The sequence below is a fragment of the Ochotona princeps genome, chromosome 2, assembly GCF_030435755.1.
Source record: "Ochotona princeps isolate mOchPri1 chromosome 2, mOchPri1.hap1, whole genome shotgun sequence".
Lineage (NCBI taxonomy): Eukaryota > Metazoa > Chordata > Mammalia > Lagomorpha > Ochotonidae > Ochotona > Ochotona princeps.
The window spans coordinates 124,626,910-124,648,473 of NC_080833.1; the positions used below are offsets into that span (position 1 = coordinate 124,626,910).

The window sequence follows — 21,564 nt, forward strand, 5'->3', positions numbered from 1 at the left end:
AGAGAGCAGGAGACCAGCCCAGCACCCTTGCTCTCTGCACACTGTGTTAACCCAGGAAGTAATTCAGTTGTTACCTGCATTTGCTTTACTTCCTAAACCATTTTCATGTGATTCTACTAAAGTGTGAAAACTTTGTTATTACCTCTTCTCAGAAAGCATCTCTTCATTTCCTCTCTTTACTCTAATTCAGAACTTCCGAATGAAAATTTCCTTAGTGGATCTTCTTAATAGAAAACTGTAAGAGTGACACTGGCTGATTCTTGTGGAGATACCACCATGCCCTTTTTGTGCTTGCAATTCTATTCCTAGGGGTCAAGGTAGTCAAGACGCTGCTGGGAATCCTCAATTCCAATTATGTCTTCACTGAGGGAGTGATAGAGTGCACTGAAAGAGTTTCTGCTAACTCCCTGACATACCCCTTTAAACAAGGGGTTCACTGACACTCAGGAAGGGTCCTAAGAAAAACATAGGCTTCAGGAATAGGTATTCCCATATCATGCCTTATGCAAACTCTCAATTTTTTTTACTTATGGATGTTAGACAAAAACAAACCTCTTCATGATTTTGAAGCTGAGATCCTGAGCATATCACCCAAGTTTCCATCAGTGTCACAAGCTCAGTGTTGTGCAACTTGGGCCTCACAAAATGAACAGAATGACATGAAAAACACCATGATGTTACTTGTCTGCACAATCTCCTGCAGTACACAGAGCATCTCAACACAAGAGTATTCCACCTGCTCATGTGAGAAATAAGCTCCTTTGTGTCTGTACCAGCATTCAGTAACAGTGATTTTAACCCAAGGCACAACCTGTACTTCATCTCATTTATAAGAAGAAAGACAATCACTCATTACCACCTGAACTTAAGATGTTTTTGTAGCTGCTTGTCCAGGGCATAGGCAGTAGGCTCAAATGGAAGAAGCTTCTCCTTAAGAAGTTCAAGCTCCTGTTGAGTCTTGGCCAGGTGGGAGTGCAAGATCTGGTGTTCTAGGAGGTTAATTTCTATCCTTGGATCTGTTGGAGCACTGGGGCATGCTGCCATGCTGATGGTTTTGGCAGTCATTAATCCTGTGTCTAGGCCTTAGTGAAACAAACAAATGTGTGTAAAATAAACAAAATTGAAGTGATTAATAAGGAGTCATGAATGACAATAGTTCTCATTCCCCACTTAACTTAGAGAATCACTTTATCACTGCCCTTCAGTACTTGAGAGTTCTTAGTCATACAAACACAGACGAAGTTGCCAGAGTCCTAAGCTAATGCCAGTGCCTGTAGTGATGTTCCTGAGGGTGAGAGGGAGGGTCCAGTATCAGGTAACAATCTGGAGTTTCCATGGCAGTATTAGAATGTGGAGGGTGTCATGGTCTCTTAAAGGACCCTGCTCTTCAGTTGGCTAAGCATGGCTGATGCACAAGGTTTCTATGACCTTTCTGAAGTTCACCACTGACGGGGTCCATCCTGTTACCCTCCATTCTTTCTAAGCGTATACATTTGTGTTGCTTACATAGGCCCATTTCTTTTCTCAAGCTTCATTGACATTTGGTGTCACATTTGCTAGCAAGTTTTATTTTGCTTTGTCACTTTACGATTTCTGTAAGGCAAATACATATCCCACATATTTTTCACAAATGCATTTTTTTTCAGGAAGAGAAATTGTAGGGAATTTGTCGTAGTGGTTTATATGTCTCTTAACACCTGCATATGAAATCAAAGTGCCTGGAATCACGTGTTAGCTTTGTTCCCACTTTCATATTCCTGCTTCTGTCCACCATGGGAAGTGGCAGGTGATGGCTCCTTTTGCCAGCTCTGTGGGTCACCAAGACTGGGTTTCCATCTCATGGTTTGTCATGTTCATAACCAACCATTTTGCTCCTTAGGGAGTGCCGAAGTGGTGAACAGTCCTTCTGTCTGTTTTTACTTCAAACAAATAAAACACATGAAACAATTTAAATTGTTTTCATTTTATACAAAGCAGAATTACAAGGAGCAAGTGTATGCCAACTGTTAGATCTTGCTTCTGTTTATTCCCACTAGATCACCATTGCCAGGGTTGGTCCAAGCTGAAACTGGAACACAGAACTCTGTCCAGGCTATCAGATAGATGATAGAGGTTCAAGCACTGAGACCATCTTCTGCAAATATCCCAGGAGCATTGACAAAGAGTTATGTTGGAATAGAAGCCACCAGGACTGAAACTTACATTTGTATGAACTGCTCATGTCATAAATTGTGGTCTAAATTTCTTTGCCACAATGCTAACTCCAGAAAACTTGAAACTGTCTTAGAATAAATGACTGAGTCCTGGAGCCCCATTTTAAAATACTTTGAATAGTTTTTTTTTTTCTTTTTTAGTCTTTTGAATGATCTATGGATCCAGATTCAAATGCATACTAGGACTTATCTTTCACAATGAATTCCATTCTTCCTTTTGGGAATTTGAGATTTGAATTCATTTTTTAATTTGATATAGGTTTATTCCAATTTTCTATTTCTGCTAAAAAATTTTAGCAATTAATGCAATTCTAGGGATTATTAAGATCATGTAGACTTATTAGTATGTAAATCACATTTTATTCAAAGTGATGCCTTAGATCTGACTTCAGCCATCAGTGTGCTTTTGTATTTAATTCCAATGGTTCACTTTTCTTTATCTTCTACAAAGATCCATCTTCCAATTTCAATAATTCTCTTCATTACTAGTTTTTATAATTGTTTGCCTTCCTTCTGTTATCTCTGTTCCTTCTTTATAGTTAGTTCCTGCAGTTGTAATGTTAAGGTTACTGATCTTTTTTAGATAAAAATGTGATAAGTGTTGATTTAGTTGTTATTCATCTAACCCAGCAGTTTCAAAATGTGTGAGTGTCCAGCACAAGGGTGTCAAATAGGTCCTCTGTATCTGAGGTTTCTTTCTGTCCAGGCTCAATCAAGTGTGGATCCAAATTTTTTAAACCATTTCATCTGTCAGTATGTCTCCACTTTTTCCTTGTTTTATTTCTTCCATTTATGGGGATGGGTTGGCCCTATAAGTTGTGCCAGGCCTGGGAAATAATTTATCTTATTTTGTCAAAACAACCAGAAAAGAAAAGATCTAAATTGCTTTAAATCTTTCACAGGCTAATTTTTACGTAAGATTTTATTTTACTTGAAAGTCAGAGTTATAGAGGAGAGACAGTGAATCTTCCATGTGCTGGCTCACTTCCCAAATGGTTGCAATAGCTGGAATCAAGCTGATGCAAAACCAGGAGCCAGGAGCTTCTTCTGGTTTTCCCACATGGGTGCAGGTGCCCAAAGAGTTGGTTCATCCTCTTCTGCCTCCCCAGGCCATGAGAGAGGAGATGGATTTGAACTGGAGTGGCCAGGGCTTCAACTTGTGCCCATGTGGAAAACTGGCACCACAGGTGGATGAGCTAGCTATGCCAGCACACTGGCCCAAGTTTTTTTATTTTATTTCCTCCAACATTCCCTGACAGAGAAAAGCTCCTCTGGGTATACCTTTAACAATGTATTGTCAAATAATTTTTAAAAGTCCTGGAAAATAGAATTAAAAATCTGGCTGAAAAGTTTTTGCAATTCTTGCGAATGTTTTCATAATATATATTTGTGTAAGTAATCTAGAGATGACTCAAAATATATGGGAGGTTATGTGGGGCTAAAACTCAGTAAAGTACTATTTTAGGAAAAAGATTTTGGTATTCATGGGGAGGGCTGTCCTGAGTTCATTATTTTACAGATATTAAGAAATTTTATACACTTTAATAGTTTTAGCTTTGCGCTAATATGAAATTTGATTTACCACCTCCACCATTTCCAAACATCAGTGGCATTAACCAGTCTGACCTTGTTGTGTAACCACCAATGCCCACCCATAGAAATGTTTCATCATTCCAAATCAAACTCTCTGCCCACTAGAATATACAACCAAAACCTTGCTCTGCTCTCTTTTTGGTCCTTGATAGCAACTGTTTGGTCTGTAGATTTGAATTTTCTAGGTGACTTATTTGAATGGAATTATACAAAACTATTTGTTTTCTGTGTAATTCACTTACCATGTTTTAAAGTTTCACCTACATTGTAGCTTGCTCTAATATTTCTTTCCTTTTTAAGGCTGAACAATTTACCTTTGCACGCATATGTATCATTTTTTATGCATTTGTCCATCAACAGATGCTTTGATTATTTCCACCTTTCGGTCATTATGGGTAAAGTTGCTATGAACACAGGTGCAAAAGTACATACTCATTTCTGCTTTTAATTCTTTTGGACATTTGCATACAAACGGAATTGCAATACTATATAAGAGTCTGCTTGGTTTAAGAGTCTGCCATGTTGTCTTCAGGAACTGTTGCATCATCTTAAAAACGCTCAAGTAATACAAGTGATTCTAATTTCTCCATATCCTCACCTTACTTGTGCTCTTTATTTTTAGTAGCTGGATATCATGCAATATTGAGTGGCCTTTCCCTAATGATTAATAATACTGAAAATCTTCTCAAATGTTTGGTAGCCTTCTGTGTATTTTCTTAGTCAACATGTATTCAACTGGAGCCACACAAGAACCACTGCTTTATTTACTTCTTTGGTTTCTGACCTGCAAAAATTCTTTGTATATTCTGAACACTAGATTGATGAGTTGTAAGTATTTTATCTCATTCTGCTATCTTTACATTAGGACTTATTACAGAAGAGTTTTTAAAGTGTAAAACATTTCAATGTACATGCTTCTGGTGTCACAATAAATCACTGCTAAATTCAATGTAGCAACTTCCCCCCTTAAAAAGAATTATTTGAAACAGTCTAAGCAGGATGAAGACTGGAATTGAAAGATACCCTTCCTGGGGGAGGAAAAGGGATATTCATTGGTGGTGAGCAATGTACTGTGGTGAGTTATGTTGCCCTGCATGATGTTGGCATCCTGTAATGGAATGTTGGCTCAAGTTACAGCTACTCCACTTGTAATTTAGTTTCCTGCTGATGTACCCAGGAGGACACAGACAATGGCCCTCATGGTTACTGTTGTTGGTTCTTGGTTCAGGAATGGCCCAGAGAATGACTTTCAATCATCAAATAGTTGATATATTTCTTTTTCTGCATCTGTCGCTTTGATTTTCTAAATAATCAATACATCTTTTTCACAAAGAGAATATTCACAATAGAGAAGGTAGAGAAATCTATTGATAATTGAAAGTATAAGTAACTCAGATGGGTAATATAAAAAATAAATTGACATATTTTAAATATATTGTTTGACCAGATATCTTTGTTGATAGGCACTCTGCAAGCAATTTCTTATACTTGGTTTTAATATATTTTAAAAATATTTTAAAAGCCACTGTAAAAATGCATTGAAAGACGTTTCATAAACATGCAATAGCATATAGTTGGTAAGTTGCAATTTTTGTGTAGATGATCATCTATAAAGAATCTACCCACACTATGCTTTATAAATATCATGCTGGAGAGTCCTTGGCATTATATTTTATGAAAATCAGATGAAAGTTAAAAATATATTTATTTTATAGATGTCAGATTGTATGCATTCAGAATATGGAATTTACCATATAAGAACAATATGAGAACATGATATGTTAAAGTACTCGCTAATTTAGCTCAAAAATATAGTTTTTCCAAATATATACCACTTATTTATAAAAGATAATGTCCTTCACCTATAGTACTTCTTCAAAACTAAAAAGAAATTGCCCTTGCCCCTTACCCTCTTATTAATATAATATTAATATGTAGTAGGAGCCAGAAAACGTTTTAGATTAAGGACCGATAGTAAATATTTCAGTCTTTGCAGGTCATGCAAGCCCTGCTACATCTACTCAACTCTGGAAAAGTGCTGCTAAGGTGCAAATACAACAGTAAATGAGTGGGTATGGCTGCCTGTAATCTTTTCTTTAGCACACCATGATACATTCTCATATAAGATATTCAAAAGATAAATATTAATTTAGGCCCCTGGAGTGGGCTTGTGATATTTTAGGAAAGAAGATACTTATGTTTTAAATGAGAGTACCTGGTTTTGGAGCTCAGCTTCAAATCCTAATTGCAGCTTTCTGCTAATACAGACCACAGGAGGCAGTGGTAATGGCTCAAGTAATTAAGCTGCTGAGGTCTATGTGGGAGACCTGGATGGGAATGACAGCTCACAGTCTCAGCCCTGCCTCAGTGCCAGCCACTGTTGGATTCTGGGGAGGGAATCACTGGGTGGAAGGTCTCTCTCTCTCTGCTTTTAAATAAGTAGATTAAATTTACAAATAAATCAGGGCCTAAAAGGAATTTACAAACTATTTCTCTTTTACAGTCCTTTATGCAAATCATTGCTGTTTCCCAGAAAGTATTTTCTGTTTTCACACTTACCTTCTTTTCTTATTCTGAGATATTCATTAAGAACGGGTAATCTGGAATCCAGTACATGAAATATCTTTGGGAATAATGCAAACAGGAAGGGATACTACTTTTAGCATTATAAGAACCCCAAGTCTCAAGTGATAACTGTTGGATAATAAGCAAGCGCTTGCACCATGCCTTAACATACAGAATGTTGAAGGGCAGTAAGCTCTCCCTGGCAGTGATTGCAGCAACTGAAAGCTCTATTTCCATATCTGGTATAGAGATGATATGTTCCAATAATTTTCTTTGTAGCAGGTAAGGTGGTTGGTGAAGACTCAGCAAATGGATTATCAGGGGTGCTTTCTGAACAGGTAACTAGATCCAAAATGTGCAGAATCTTAAAACAAACTAAAAGATAAGGTTAGATGAATAAAACATCATGTACACAAGTCCTTAATTTATTTGATGAATCATTACTATAGAGTTCCATTTCATTAATAAGTAATCCCAGAAAAACAATATCTATTGATGACAGGAAATATTATACTCATTTTCTCTAGAAGCTCTGAATTTAATAATGATATACGCCTATTATATAGTCTAGGGAAAGCATTTTTTTAAATTCATGACCATTTTTCTTTTTTTATTAATTATTTTGCATTATGTGACAGTTTCATAGGCTCTGGGAATCCCCCCACCCCTCCCTACGCCCCTCTCCCCCCTGGTGGATTCCTCCACCTTGATGCAGCATTACAGTTCAAATTCAATCAAGATTCTTTCCTTGCAAACATATACCAAGCATAGAGTCCAGCTACTTATTGTCCAGATGGGTTGAACAGTTTCTTGGGGAGACCATTTCTGAGCCAAAGTTAGAGCTGGTAGAATATCATCCCAGTTAATTAAGAGTCCCAATATAACATCAACAGCAATTTGCAACATTATGGAATTGACATGGTTTTGAGTAACCAGTATGTTAAAAAAAAAAAAAAAAGTAAGTCCTAGCCACAACCTATGATTAGCTCATTGACATTTCAATTTTAGTTTATATACAGGACCGGCTGCTATATTCCTTAAAATGGCTATAAGGTACCATTCAGCTGTCTCGTGTCTATTTCATTTTAGTATTTAGCCATTTGTTGTGTTGAAGTATAATTTTGCTGATCTTGGCAGATTTTAGGATAATCTAGACTGGCTTGTAACTCTAGCAAGACATTTGTCGACATTTAAGGTGCAGAACATTTTTTTTGGGGGGGTGTGTGCAGGAAAATCCTCAACACCATGGTGAGGAGTAACTAATCTTTGTGTCCCACCCAGCGAGGCATAAGCCAATCCACGCCAGCTCTTTCCTGTCAGATTCCAGGCTCTACTTTCTGTTGTTTGTCTATTTATTTTAGTTTTTTTTAGTTTGTATGATTGTTTGTTTGCTGTGAGGGGTTTTCGGAGCTATCCCAATGGTCATTGCAAGGGAGGGCGGGGGTCCAGAGGTGGAGCCAGGCTCGGACCAGAGAAAGCTCTCCTCCCTGGTCCCAAAGGACATTTATTGTTCTTCTGTTTCTGCAGACCACTCAGGACTTCTGGTTGTCTTTCCGATGACGTTGGTTTCTGCACGGTAGTGTTTGGACTTCTTCCATCCCCTGGGGAAGCTCCGGTTGGAGGTGGGTGACCTCAGAGTACTCGGCCTCCAAGGGCATCCAATTCCCTGTGGCCTCCTTGGCAGTTGGGATATAGTCCTTGTTGCTTGTATTAATAGTTTGTGGTGAAGGTCTGGGAGTCTTCATGGTTGGGATCCAAGCTTCCTCCTTACCACCTGCTCCACTCTGGAGTGCCCCCCTGCTCCACGCACATGACCTCCTGTTAAGAGGTTGTCAGGATCGCACCCGATTCCCCCTTCATGCATTGGTATAGTAGTTTTACTATTGTTTAGTGACGCTATGAATCTGTTGTCTATGAATTACCAGATTTGATCTTGATAGGCTATATTGTACTTTTTTTCTCACTCTTTTCATCATGACCATTTTTCTTATGGATAGTAATGAGACAGAATGAAAAACAGAAGAAAAAGAGATAAAACAATTGTACTTTGAGTTGATGCTGTGGCACGGTGATTCAAGTACTGTCTGTAATACCAGCATCCTATATAGGTACCAGTTTAAGTCCTGGCTACCCAACTTCTAATGTAGCTCGTTGGCAATATATCTGGGAAAACAGTGGATGATGGCCCAAGTGCATGAATCCCTGCACCCATCTGACACACATGGACAATACCCTTCCCTAGGGAGTTCTGCCTGGCCCAGGGCTTGGCCATTTTGGTCATCTGGGGATGAAATAGTCAGGAAAACTCTAACTATTCTGTCCTCTTTCTCTGGAACTCTTCCAAACAAATAGGTAAATCCTAAGAAAAATCCCACAATTATCCTTAACATAAATGTCTACTCTTAATCCAAAGCAGTACCTCTTGGGCTCCTGTGCCCCTACCTTTTAAGAGATTTATTAATTATTTTTATTGGGAAGGCAGATCAGATTTATGGACAGGGAGAGACACCACAAAAGATCATCTCTCTCTTGGTTCACTCCCCAAATAGCCTCAATGGCTGGAGCTGAGCTGATCTGAAGCCAGGAAACAGGCGCTTCTTCCAAGCATCCCACACGGATGCAGAATTCTAAGGACTTGGTCATCTTTTATTCATTTCCCAGACTATAGAGATGGAAGCCAAGGGAGCAACCAGGACATGAAATATCGCCTATATGGAATCCCAGCCCTTGCAATGTGAAGATTTAGTCATTGAGCCACTGCACCAAGCTTTACCCCCTTTTTAAATCTTTGACTTAACTGATTCTTTTACAGAAATGCGAGTTCAGCCTTTGATTTTTTTTAATTCAATGGCTTTTTGTTTTTCTAATTTATGCAAAACATAGCAGGCAATGCTTCTGCAATGTGAAGTAGAAGGAGAAAGGATATTTGAGAAATAAGCTTGGGAATGGAAATGGAAAATGTCTATTCAATATAAACAATATAGATTCTATAATGAGGGAAACTGGGGCCTCTTTGAAGGTTGTACTATATTTTTAAAATAATTCTGGCAGTAGGAGAGTGAATGATCCAGTCAGGGAAGAAACAAGACAGGGTGTGCTTGGCACCACAGCCTACTGGCTAATGTCCTTGCTTTACATGCGCCATGATCCCCTGTGTGCACAAGTTCTTGACCTGGCTGCTCCACTTCCCAACCAGCTCCCTGCTTGTGGCCTGGCAAAGCAGTTGAGGATGGCCCAAATCTTGGGACCCCACAGGCATGTTGGAGACCTGCACAATGCTCCTGGCTTGTGGCTTCAGATCAGCTCAGCTCTGTTTTATGTGGCCACTTAGACAGTGAACCAGTAAGCAGATGGAGGATATTTTTTCTTCTCTCTGTAAATGTACTTTTCCTAGAAAAATAAATCTTAGCAATAATAACAAAAAAAGTACAAAAACAAGACATGGGTATTAGTGATGGGACTGTAGCAATAATCTATGCCAGGACATTAAAATTGGGGGAAGATCTAAATTAAAAGATCTAAAAGATTTACAAAATTAGTAATATTTGGGGGATAAAGGAAACAAAAATCAAGGCTACTATCTATTGAGAAATTACTATAAAATGGAAATCACTACAGCACTATCTGCTTTATGGAATCCTGGAAACATATTTAAGAAACTGAAAATTATATACTGATTTTTAAATGAAAAATAACCCATGACCCAGTAGCTAAATTAATGACTTCTTTCAAAATAATTGCAAATTCTTCCCTTTAAGGACAAAGCAGTAAATTTAGAGAAGAATACATCTTAGATTTATGAGGAAACAATTCCTTCTAGATTACAATCTCATTAATACAACAATCATGTTTGGCTCACATTTCCTAACTCTGAAGGCCAAGTGCTTCCCATTACATCATGTCACCTTTGAGGAAGAATTCATTCTGAGTTCCATTGATCAGGAAAGAGAAGATATCTTACCTTTTCAGCCACTTTCTCAGCTGGAGTGCTGCAAAACTCAACAGAGGCCAGAACCTTCTTTTGACTGCTCATGCCAACATTTCCCAGAAGATGAGTGTTTACTGCCTTTGCCAGACTGTGATTTGCCAGTGCTAGTTCCGTGGTGTTGTAGAGCTGTGCACCAGCTCTTTTCCCCACTGTAATGAGATTATGAGTTCCTCCAGTAACCTGTAGAGAACACACATATACCCTCAACATTAATAACACGGCAAAATGTAAACATTAATTATTGTAAGTAAATGAGAAATATGTTGGCAGCAAATCATTTCCCCATCCTTCTTACAATTCAGTAAATAATGAAATCTTGTTAAATAAATTAGGCTACTTAAGTACCTCTCAATCTCCTACTCAACATATAGCATTATTATGTTTTTATATTTAATACAGGAAATGATGGTTTCATCAGTGCATCTATGAGATATTCATATGCCTACTTTAATTCACATTAAATGATTTTTTTAATGCTAAAACAACCTACAATTCGTGGGATTAATAACACTTGGTCATGATCTACTCAAATTATTTGAAGGATTTTTACATTTGTGTTCCTTAGAGGTATTGGTCTGCAGTTTTCTTTTATAATAGTTGTGGTTTCCGCGTTTAAGATAATGTCATCCTGCTAATGTAAGTGGGATATTGTTCTCATTTTCCTAGAATTTGTGTAAATTTTGTTCCATTTCTTACTTAGCTGCTTATTATTACACTCCAGTGAATCCAATGAGACTGTGCCTAGGATTTCACAAACCGGAAAGTTTAGTACCACAAATTCAATCACTTTAATATACCAGGGTTATTCAGGTTATCTTTTGAGTCACTTTAGAAATCTTTCATCAAAATTGCTGCAGTGCACATAGCCACAGTCTGTTGTATACAGTGCAACTCATTACTGACCACTTGATGCACATCTCCTTACTCACTTCTGATTAGACTTGTTATCTGATTACTATCCTCTCAAAGACCTTAAATTTACTTTCAATTTTTTTCTCTCCTATTTATCATTTTGCTTTCCTCTTACTTTGTGTTTAATGTATGTATGTGTATGGTATAAATAGGGAGTTTAAATTATTGATGAAATCCTTTTTGTACCACAAGCACTTAGGCTATGAATTTCCCTCTTAATACTATACTAGTTGCCTCTAACCAAGTTTTGACATTTTGATGTACCTTATTTTAACTGACTCTGACTCTGCTAACAATACATTACTTGTATAAAAGCACAAAAAACTTTTATAGCAGGCCATACATTTTGATAACTCTGAACTATACTGACAGCAACAAGTTCTACCACATTTGCAAATCATCAAAAGGATTTTTGATAGCAAAGACAAGCATTTATTGTAAAATATTAAAACTATTTTAACTAAAATTCTTTTAGATCTAGAGCTTATATCTATTCGAGAGGTATATAATTCTTTTCCCAACAAAAACAATTGAAAAGAAGCACATACATTGGGAGAAAATAAACTGTCACAGTAACAAAACTTGTAGGAGAGTTCAGAGGAAAACTAGCACCATACTTGTGGGTGGCAGCCATTTCTTCCTGGAACTGTTCCCATTCGCTTATGAGATCTTGGATGGCACTTGTGCCTCGTGATTCTGATGCTGTAAAACTGCTCTGGAATTGGTTAACTCATCTGGCATCACCCAGGAAAAGTTTCAGTTCTTACACATAAATTCTCTCATGATTACACAATGTAAAGAAGTAACATAGATACAATTGTTTTCAAAAGGCTAACATAGATGACTAAAATAGTCAAATCACTTCTCAGTTTAAAAACATATGCAAAAAAAATTTTTTAAATGTGGCCTAATAGCTAAAGTCCTCTCTTTGCAAGCTCTGGGATTGCATATGAGTGCCTGGTTGTGAGCCAGCAGCCCCACTTCCCATCCAACTCCCTGCTTGTGGCCTGGGAAAGCAGTTGAGGACGGATCAAAGCCTTGGGACCCTGCACCAGTAAGGGAGAGCCAGAGGAAGCCCTGGCTCCTGGCTTTCGATTGGTTCAGGAAGTAAATCAATGGACGGAAGATTTTCCTTTCTGTTTCTGTTGCACTCTCAGTATATCTGATTTTCCAATAAAATAAATAAATCTTTAGCAGGTACATGTAAAAATGTTTATGAATTTAGGTCTCAGTAAAGTAACATAGGCTATTAAAAATAAGACAAAAATTTTACTTAACTTTTGCAAAAAAATTGTTTATTTATACTTCAAAGGTGTATTTACAGAGAGAATGATATGCGGAAAGGGAAACATCTTCCACACTGGCATGCTCTCCAAGTGACTGCATCACTGGAACTAAGTGGTCCCAAAGCCAGGAGCCAGCAGCCTCGTCTGGGTGGACCACACAGGTATAAGGCCATCTTCACATGCCTTCCCATGCCATAAGCAGGGAGTTGTTTGGGTGACGCTTGAAGGTGGAGGATTAGCCTATTGACGCACAGTGCTGGCTACTGACATTTCTACATAACAACTTTTGTAATCTCAAATTTGCAAATTGGTGGAATTTTGAAAAACAGTTAAGAAATGCTTTTAGACACACAAAAACAACAAACACAAAAAAACAGTTATTTTCTTACAAACCATCTATTTACACTTACAAACCATGAATATAGAAAGATTTCCACAAAAGGACAAACTGTCTTTCTTTCTACTTTAGCATGCTTATATGTCATATGTAAGTAATCAAGTATGACATTCTTCCAGAAAAAAAAAATATATCTTTCTACATGAAATAATTGCACAGTGAGTTAATCAAGCATATCATGGCTGCTTCACTTTCAATCCAGCTCCCTATTCATGTGCCTGGGAAAACAGCAGAAGTTAGTCATAGCACTTCTAACCCATGACCCACATGGCAGGCCTGGAAGCAACACCTGGCTCCTGGCTTTAACCACTGCAGACACCTGGGGAGGGAACCAACAAGTGCAGTCTCTTTCTGTTTCCTCACCTATTTCTGCAACTCTGCCTTTCAGATGAATCTTTCTTTTTTTTTTTTAAAAAAGGAATTGTACAACACAAATCTTAGACTTCTATGTTTCTGCATACAGAATTACCTCATTGCTGTTTCAAAAAAATTTTAAAAAGCTTAATGTTTTCTTGTGATTGGATGTGCTACATTTTACCCAACCAGACCTATACTGATGTCAGTGTAACAACATGTTAAAAGATGGTTATTGCTGAAAACTGTAAAATTAAACATTCATAACGATTTTGAAAATCTTAAACTGAAAAAAATTTCTTATTAATTTAAAGAGTTAGAGAGTGAGGAAAAGGGATTTTCATCTGCTGGTTCCCACCTAAATGGCCACAACAATTGGGGCTAGGCCAGGCAGTGGTCAGGCTGGGCCAAGGCTGAAGCCAGGAAACAGGAGCTGCTTCTTCGTCTTCCTCGTTAGTGGCAAAGACCCCAGAACTTGGGCTACTCTTCGCTGCTTTCCTAGAAAACGAGCAGGGAGCTGGATCCAAAGTGGAGCAGCTAGGACTCAAACCAGCAATCAAATAGGAAGCCAGTTTAGCACATGGTGGTGATTAAGCCACAATACTCACACTAACACAATTTAAGGAAATGACTCCTTTAGTAGAAAGTATTACAGATATTAAAACATGAAGAAGGCTTTTCCTGAAAATGTTCTTCTTCACAATCAGTGGTTCTTAATGTACAGTATGGAGACCTTTGATATTTTGTATGAAATCTCAAGGTGATTCAGTGTTAAATAAGCAGTTAATAAACAAATTTTACAACATATTTTGCTAAACACCAGAGGTATGGATGTGAAACACACAGGGCTGGTATTTCAGTAATTCAAAGTCATTGTTGGGGTGGGCGATAGTGTCGTAAATGGACAAAAGAGTCTAAAGTGCTAGCACAGTTTTCTGCCACCAGTTTGCCCAGATGTCTGGACTGGGACTTGGCATTCTTTACCTGTGTGGAAAAACAGCCTCATTTGCCATGCCATAAAAATGTTACTGTTTTGGTAATTGTATAGAGAAGGAGCAAGGCTGAGATGCTCTATCATACAGAAATGAACAATAAAACAGAGAACGGAGGGAGAAGAATGATATTTTTCAGATACTTGGGGAAAAGTAATTAATTTATCTTTTACTGATTTTAGAATTTATCAGACTTCTGAACTTAGTTTTATTTTGGTCTGAATATGAGGGTGGATCTTTATATTTTTCCTGGAAGTTTGGGTGAACTTCCAGGAAAAAACCCACATCTTAAAGTATATATGATTTGCTTTGATAATTTTAGTAAAGAAAAATCATACTACGGATAAAAAATTTGATAGCAAAAGCTAGGAAATGAAATACTATTTACACTGCCACATACCTGCTTGCAAGGAATTTGCTTCGCCACACATCACACTGTATTGAGAGGTGTTCTAACGGTTCGGAGAGTTGAGCTGTGTTTCAGCCGAGGGCTTCATTTTCTAATATAAGCTGGTTCCTGTCACAGGCTAGACGTTCAAAGTGATACTGAAGATCATCTCCAACAGAAGCTACCAGCAACTTTTTTGACTCGTGATTTACCTAGTAAAGATATAGCCATGCAAATTCAAACCAATGCCATTGACGTTAATGTAACAAAATTAATAAGAGAAACCATGTTTCTGTTAATTTGGCCCATCATTACTTAAAACATATGTTAGAAAGTGGCATTGAATAGTCAAGATTCACAATAATTTGTGTATATAAATATGTTATACTTACAAATATAAAAATATGTTCAAATCCCTATCAACTGATCCTCTTAGAAGAATGCCAACTAATGTCATGAAAATAACAAAGTGCTTATGTGAACACTAAAAACCCACAAATCAGAAAGTTAAAAACATGTACTGATAGAAAGAATGTTTTATGTGCTTTTCAATACAATACTTCTAAAGTAATCTCTTGTAAGTTTTTGTTTGAAAGAATTTGAGCCAAGAAAGTAATGAAAAGTATCTAGAAATATTAAATACACTTAAGTACCTATAAATATGGAATATCATATAAATACCTATAAATAAAATACTTGTACATGTAAATTACTTTCTTAGATTTTTAAAATTTTATCAGGAAAGCACACACACATTCAGAGAGCAGAAGTATCTTCCTTTCCCTGGTTCACTTTTCAAATGGCAACAGCAGCTGGAGTTAGCCCAGTACAAATTCAGGAGTGGAGAGCTTCTTCTGAGTCTCCCACATGGGTACAGGGGACTCCACTGCCTTTCCAGGCCAGAAGCAAGGAGCTGGATTGAAAGTGGAACAGCCAGAATTTGAACTGGTGTCTGTAGAGGATGATGACATCACCAACTAAGGCTTAGCTTGTTAAGCCACTATATCAGGTCTTTAAATATATACTTTATATTGTTATTGGAAAAGCAGCAAAAAACTAAAATGTCTCAAGACGTGGGAATAGGTAAAGCTTTTATGTTTGATAAGATCCCAAAAGCAGAAGCCATCAAAAACAGTTAAAATGGATTTAATCCAAATAAAACGTTTCTGCACAGCAAAGGATACAACAAAATGAAGAGACACCAAACAATGGCATAATAGCCCAGAGGCTGAAGTCCTTGCTTTGCACCTCCCAGGATCTTATTATGGTTCGTGTCCTGGCTGCTCCAATTCCCATCCAGCTCCCTGCTTGTGGTTTGGGAAAGCAGTTGAAGATGGCCCAAAGGCATGGGATCCTGAACCTGCATGGGAGACATGGAAGAAACTCCAGGATCTTGGCTTCCAATCACAGGCCATTGTGGCCACTTGAGGATTAAACCGGCGCATGGAAGGTCCTTCTCTCTATCTCTCCTCACTCAGCAATTCTGACTTTACAATAAAAAGAATAAATAAGTCTTTGGAGAAAAAAAAAACTCATGAAAACTGTATGTTGAAAAAACTATGCATGAATTTCAAATTTTTTCGAATCAAGATTGTCTGTTTTGGTTTAAAGATATATTTTTTTTTGAAAGTCAGATAAACAGAGAGGAGCAGAGACAGAGAGGATGATCCTCTGCCTGAGGATTCACTCTCCAAGTGGCCACCATGGCCAGAGTTGAGCCAATTTGAAACCAGGAACCAGAGGCCTCTTTCTGGTCTACCACGTAGGTGGAGCATACCAAGGCTTTGGGTCATCCTCAACTGCTTTCCCAGGCCACAAAAGCAGCGAGCTGGGATTAGAACTGATGCCCATATGGGATCCAGTGCCTTCAAGGTGAGGATTTAGCCAACAGGTGGAACTGAGGTGGAACAGCTCAGGCAGCTGTATCCACCAGCATGTGCTTGGTGCAGGTGACAGAACGAATTGAAGCCTATACTGTCAGGTACATAGAAAAATCAAATCTGTGGTCAACTCAGATGAAGTTTCTTCAGTGCCTCTCCTACTACCTGCTGGATTCAGACCCTGGCCATAAGGAGACTCAGAGGATGTATAATGCTACCTTGGAGTGCATGCACCAAGCCTGGGACTACTCTGTTGCTGGTGCTAGAGCAGTGAACAGTATGTCCAGTTTCACATGGAGGACATGATGACCAGGTCATCCAGGCTATCAAGGAATGTAGACTGCATCATCAGAATACAGAGGGTATAACAAGTGGGGGAGTTCTCAAGTTGTGCAGCCTGTTCCTGGGACTGTGGAGCCATTAGATGAACTTTATCAACCAGTAGATCTTGGAAGATTGTCTCAGCCATTCAGCAACAATATAGACATCTTAGGGCTATCACAAACACACAAGTGACACCCTCAGAACACTCTTCCCCACAATGGGAACTAAGCATCACTGAGAGTCCATGTCCGATCCTCTATCACTGATGTAGTTGGACAGCAAAGAGTGACCTTCACCCTACCACACTGCAGTAACAGTTTGAAAAAAAAAAAAAGACAGAAACGTGTGTCCCACACACCTTCCTTCATACCTGACCCCACGCACCCCAATGAGAGGCCCACATGGGTGTGCGTTCATCTCAAATATATTAAGATATTAAAATTAAAAATAAATGGAAGAAAAATGTGGAGGTCTCTATGATCACATGTTCTTGAGACTCAGATTTACTTCCTAGGTTTCCTAACTTGACACCAAGCACTTTGTTACATGTCACCTGTGCACAAAGCTTCAGTCTGGAAGATCCACAGCTCATGAAAGAGAAGGCATTTTCCTTTGCAGCCATTGCTGAGTAGGGCTAATGTAAATGTAAGCCAACAGCCTCATCTTTTCATCCACATTTCATGCGAGCATTTCCCTAACAATGACTATGTAGCCAATGTACCAAGCTGTGACCTATTCATTTGAGTTCTAGTTTGTTAATGAGCTGTGCACCAAGAGAGTCAGTTTGTTTTCTTCCCCACTGCAAAGAAACTAAAAGCATTCTCTTCTGTATTATGCATAAACACACATGAGCACTGAATGTAACAACACAACACAAGAGTCACCCAAATCAGGTCAACAGGAAACATTTCTGAAAGCCTAACTTTTCCCTTTCTCAGAGTTCAGAGCATGAAGAATTCTGGGTAAATAATATTTCTCAAACACTATTAGCTTGATATCTAAAAATCATTTAGGAGCAGGTGCCTTGACTCTAGACGCTCTCCTCCAAGTGCTGATATGACATATGGGTCCTTGTTGGTTTCTGTCTTGATGTTCTACTTCCAAGCCAGCTCCGTGCCTGTTGCCAGTGAAAGCAGCGGCAAGGTGGATAGCCCTAAAGCCTTGCAACTTTGCTCCCAAGTGGAAGACTTTAAGCCACTTCTGGCTCCTCATGTGAGATCAATATTTTCTGATCTTCCTGGCCATTCGGGGAGTGAACTAGCACATGGAAGATCTTTCCTTCTCTGTCTCTCCTGCTCTACATTAATCTGACTTCTAATAAATAAACAAATTTGAGAACCTTTGGAATGCATTCTACAGGAAAATTTTGTAAAGTTACCTTTTTAATATAAGAGCTCCCAATTGTATTTTTTCATCTACCCAAATGCTATCATGAATACTTTTTGATAACTTACAGTAAGTTGAATGCTGAATAACCTATCATTTATATCATTAACCACACTTGCTCACAATGTGTAAATAATGATTTTGTTGCTGGGGTTCTCCCAATACCTTCTATTAGAGGTTTTACATATGTGAATACAAGAGATATTGATCTGTCATTATCATACTCTCTTTTTGCACTTAGCATTCAGTGACAATGGTCTCATGAAAGGAATTGCATCTAATTCTCTTTTCTGCATAATTGGATGTGTTTTAATGTGTTATGTCTACTCAGGGTGTCAGTCCTTCAGGAATCTTTGATAGTTTCTGTTTCAAACAATTTAATCTAAAATACTGAATGGAACTCTTTTGTGACTATAGTCATCTCTCTAGTGTACATCCAAATTCCTGAATCATAATCTCTCTCTTTCCTCTTTTGTCTCTCTCTCTCTCTTGCTCTCTCTTGAAGAAAACACAGACACACACACAAACATACAAAATACACAGATTGAATCCATCCAGATTCAGTTTTTTAATACCTCGAAATAGCTTGTCAGATGCCATAGCTCTGTAGTAATCTATCAAGGAGTCACAAGGTATAGTAGTTTTCCACCTCCAGTTTGTATAGATGCCAGAATCAGAATCCGATGATGTCACCCTCATTTCCCACACAGCTGAAACATCCCACACATTTGGGGTAGACTCTGTTGCTTTTCTAGGAGCATGAGTAAGGAGCTAAATTCAAAGTGGAATCAGCAAGGCTGCCTAGCAGAATGAAGCCTAACCAACGATGCCAGAACATCTGCCCCTGAATATGATAAATGTTGAGAGAATCAGAAGCCACAAGAAAAAGTCATTTGCCACTGATGGCCACTTACTGAATGAGGACACGACAGAGAGGAAATGCTGTTACTTTGGGGTTGGGACGTGCTTCCCCATCCCCTCCTAACTCACAGTAGAGGCTTCAGTGGCCCTGTTGGCAGGAGAGCACTGCAATCACTCTGTAACCTTCTATGTGACATTCTCACTGCACTTCATGAAAATACAATAATGGCCCTACAGAAACACAAATCCTCCACTCCACCAGGTGCCTAAGCTGGTGGACACTTTTGGTTCCAAGCCAGGTGCACACAACTTCCACAGTTGTGCTATATATAATTAGTTTTCTATCATTGACTGGAATAATGAAATCAAAATACAAACTCATATAATCATAAGCCTTACAATTCCAAAAAGATGTATTTTATGATTGACTGCAAAATTACAGTCTCCTGTGGCCCAGGGATGAGCTAAGTGGCAGCAGTGCTGCTTTCTGCCCTTATCTCCCATTACAAACATCCAGGAGATCCTGCCAGATAAAACACTTGATGTTTACTGTCATTGAGTGAGTGTTAGTCCCTGGGGATAACTCACCTGTAGCAATGTGATTTATTACTTCAACATTTTCTACCCAAATACTTTCCTAGGCCAATGTTGAAGCAACAACATTTCTGCTTTAGCAAAGGCAATAAACTAACTACAAGACACAGATGTGCCAGGTTTGCAGTTGGATAGAATAGATCCTTCCTAACCTACTCTCTTAATGTATTAAATCAATAATGTAGAGTTGACAAAAAGAAATCTGGATGAACAACTAACGTATCACACAGCAAAGGCCCAACCCCTTTCTAGATACAGAGCTAAGCAGAACACATAGCGCATGTTTTTTTTGTGTGTGTGAATATTTGGAGGGGAGGGATAAGGCCTACTGAACTGTATTTTGAAATAATGTCCAAGAGATTGTTACTTGGTGGATTAGCCTCATCTTTGAACAAACAACTCAGGACGTACATTGTCAAAGTCCCAGTTACAGTGGTAGTGATTCAGCTGGAGCAGAGCAAATCCTTATCAAGTTGGCCATTCCATGGGAGTCACCATTTTTGCTCTGAAAGATATTTCACCCGCTATGCAATGAAAAGAGAACCCTAGGACAGTGATTGAGTGGCACAATGGTTAAAATTCTGCTTGCATGTCCACATCACATATGTTAGTGTGTTTGAGTGCCACCTCTGCTCTAACATGCTCCTGCTAAAACATGCTGTAGAAGGCAACAGTGATGCTTCAACCACGTGGGTCCTATCACCCAAAAGGATAACTAGGTGGAATTGCAAAATCCTGGAATCAGCCTTGGCTGTTGTGTTTGGAATGAAGCAGCTGCTCAAAGATTGCCACCGTGTGTGTGTGTGTGTGTGTGTGTGTGTGTGTGTGTGTGCACTGCCTGCTCTCTGTTGTTTTATCCCTGTCTTTCAAATGACAGCCTATTTTATAGAAACTGCTTCCTCTTTGGTTCTGTCCAGCCTCCTGCAAACCTTCAGGCTTCCTCCATGTCTGTACAAGCTGGGCATCTCAGTCCTCCACTGGTCCATTTCTCCCAGAAAACCCTCCTAAGTTTCTTCTCCATCAGGTGACATAGAGAGCAGAGATTGCTTCTGGTCTTTATAGCTCTAGTTTTCTAGAACTCTGAGTTCATCCTTCTGTGAATGCCCAGGAGGGAGTAAGAAACAATACAGAGAGAATCGTTACAACATGTTTTGGTTAAATGTAGTTGTCTAGATCAGAAATGCTTGTGATTTGGGTCAAAATTACAGCAGTAGAGACACAGCTTTGAGAACATGTTCTGGAATATTAACTTAAAGATGTTTATATTAATTAAATAATATGTGAAGGAGAATCATTTGAAAGAAAACATCAGGTTCTCTTCTAAGCAACTGAGTGGATGATGATGCCACTAACTGAAGCATTGGAATAGAATTGGGGGAATCTGGGAGAAATTATATTTTCTGTTTTTGAATCTAATGGAATCATAAAACAACCTGGAGATGATGTTGAAAATTACATCAAGAGATGTGTCTAGTGCTCATGAGAGAGGTTGAGCGTGTTTTAAAATGAAAGGATATTAATTTCAGGGCTGGAGCAATTTCATCAAATGGGGATGTGGCCATGCTGGCCGAACTCACCCCAATCACGGAGCAGAAAAAGGAGGAAAGTAGGTGAGCTACACCAATGGAGGAGAAGGTCCTGGACACCGGACCCGAACCCTCCTCCCCCGGGGAGTTGCAGCAGGCCAGCAGTCTGGCACTGGCTGACTTGCCATTGCCCAGGGGCAAAAACTGGAAAGGCAGAAAGAAGAAAGGGCACCGAGCCAGCAGCCCCAGAGATGACATCTTTCTGCCCGAAGATATCAAACTGGACAGCGTGGAGATGGACCACA

General features: G+C 38.8%; 1 pseudogene; it reads right to left on the bottom strand.

Annotated features, from left to right (window-relative positions):
* Positions 1–852: 852 nt before the first annotated feature.
* Positions 853–20,719, bottom strand: LOC131478212 (golgin-45-like; annotated as a pseudogene).
* Between the last annotated feature and the right edge of the window lie 845 nt (positions 20,720–21,564).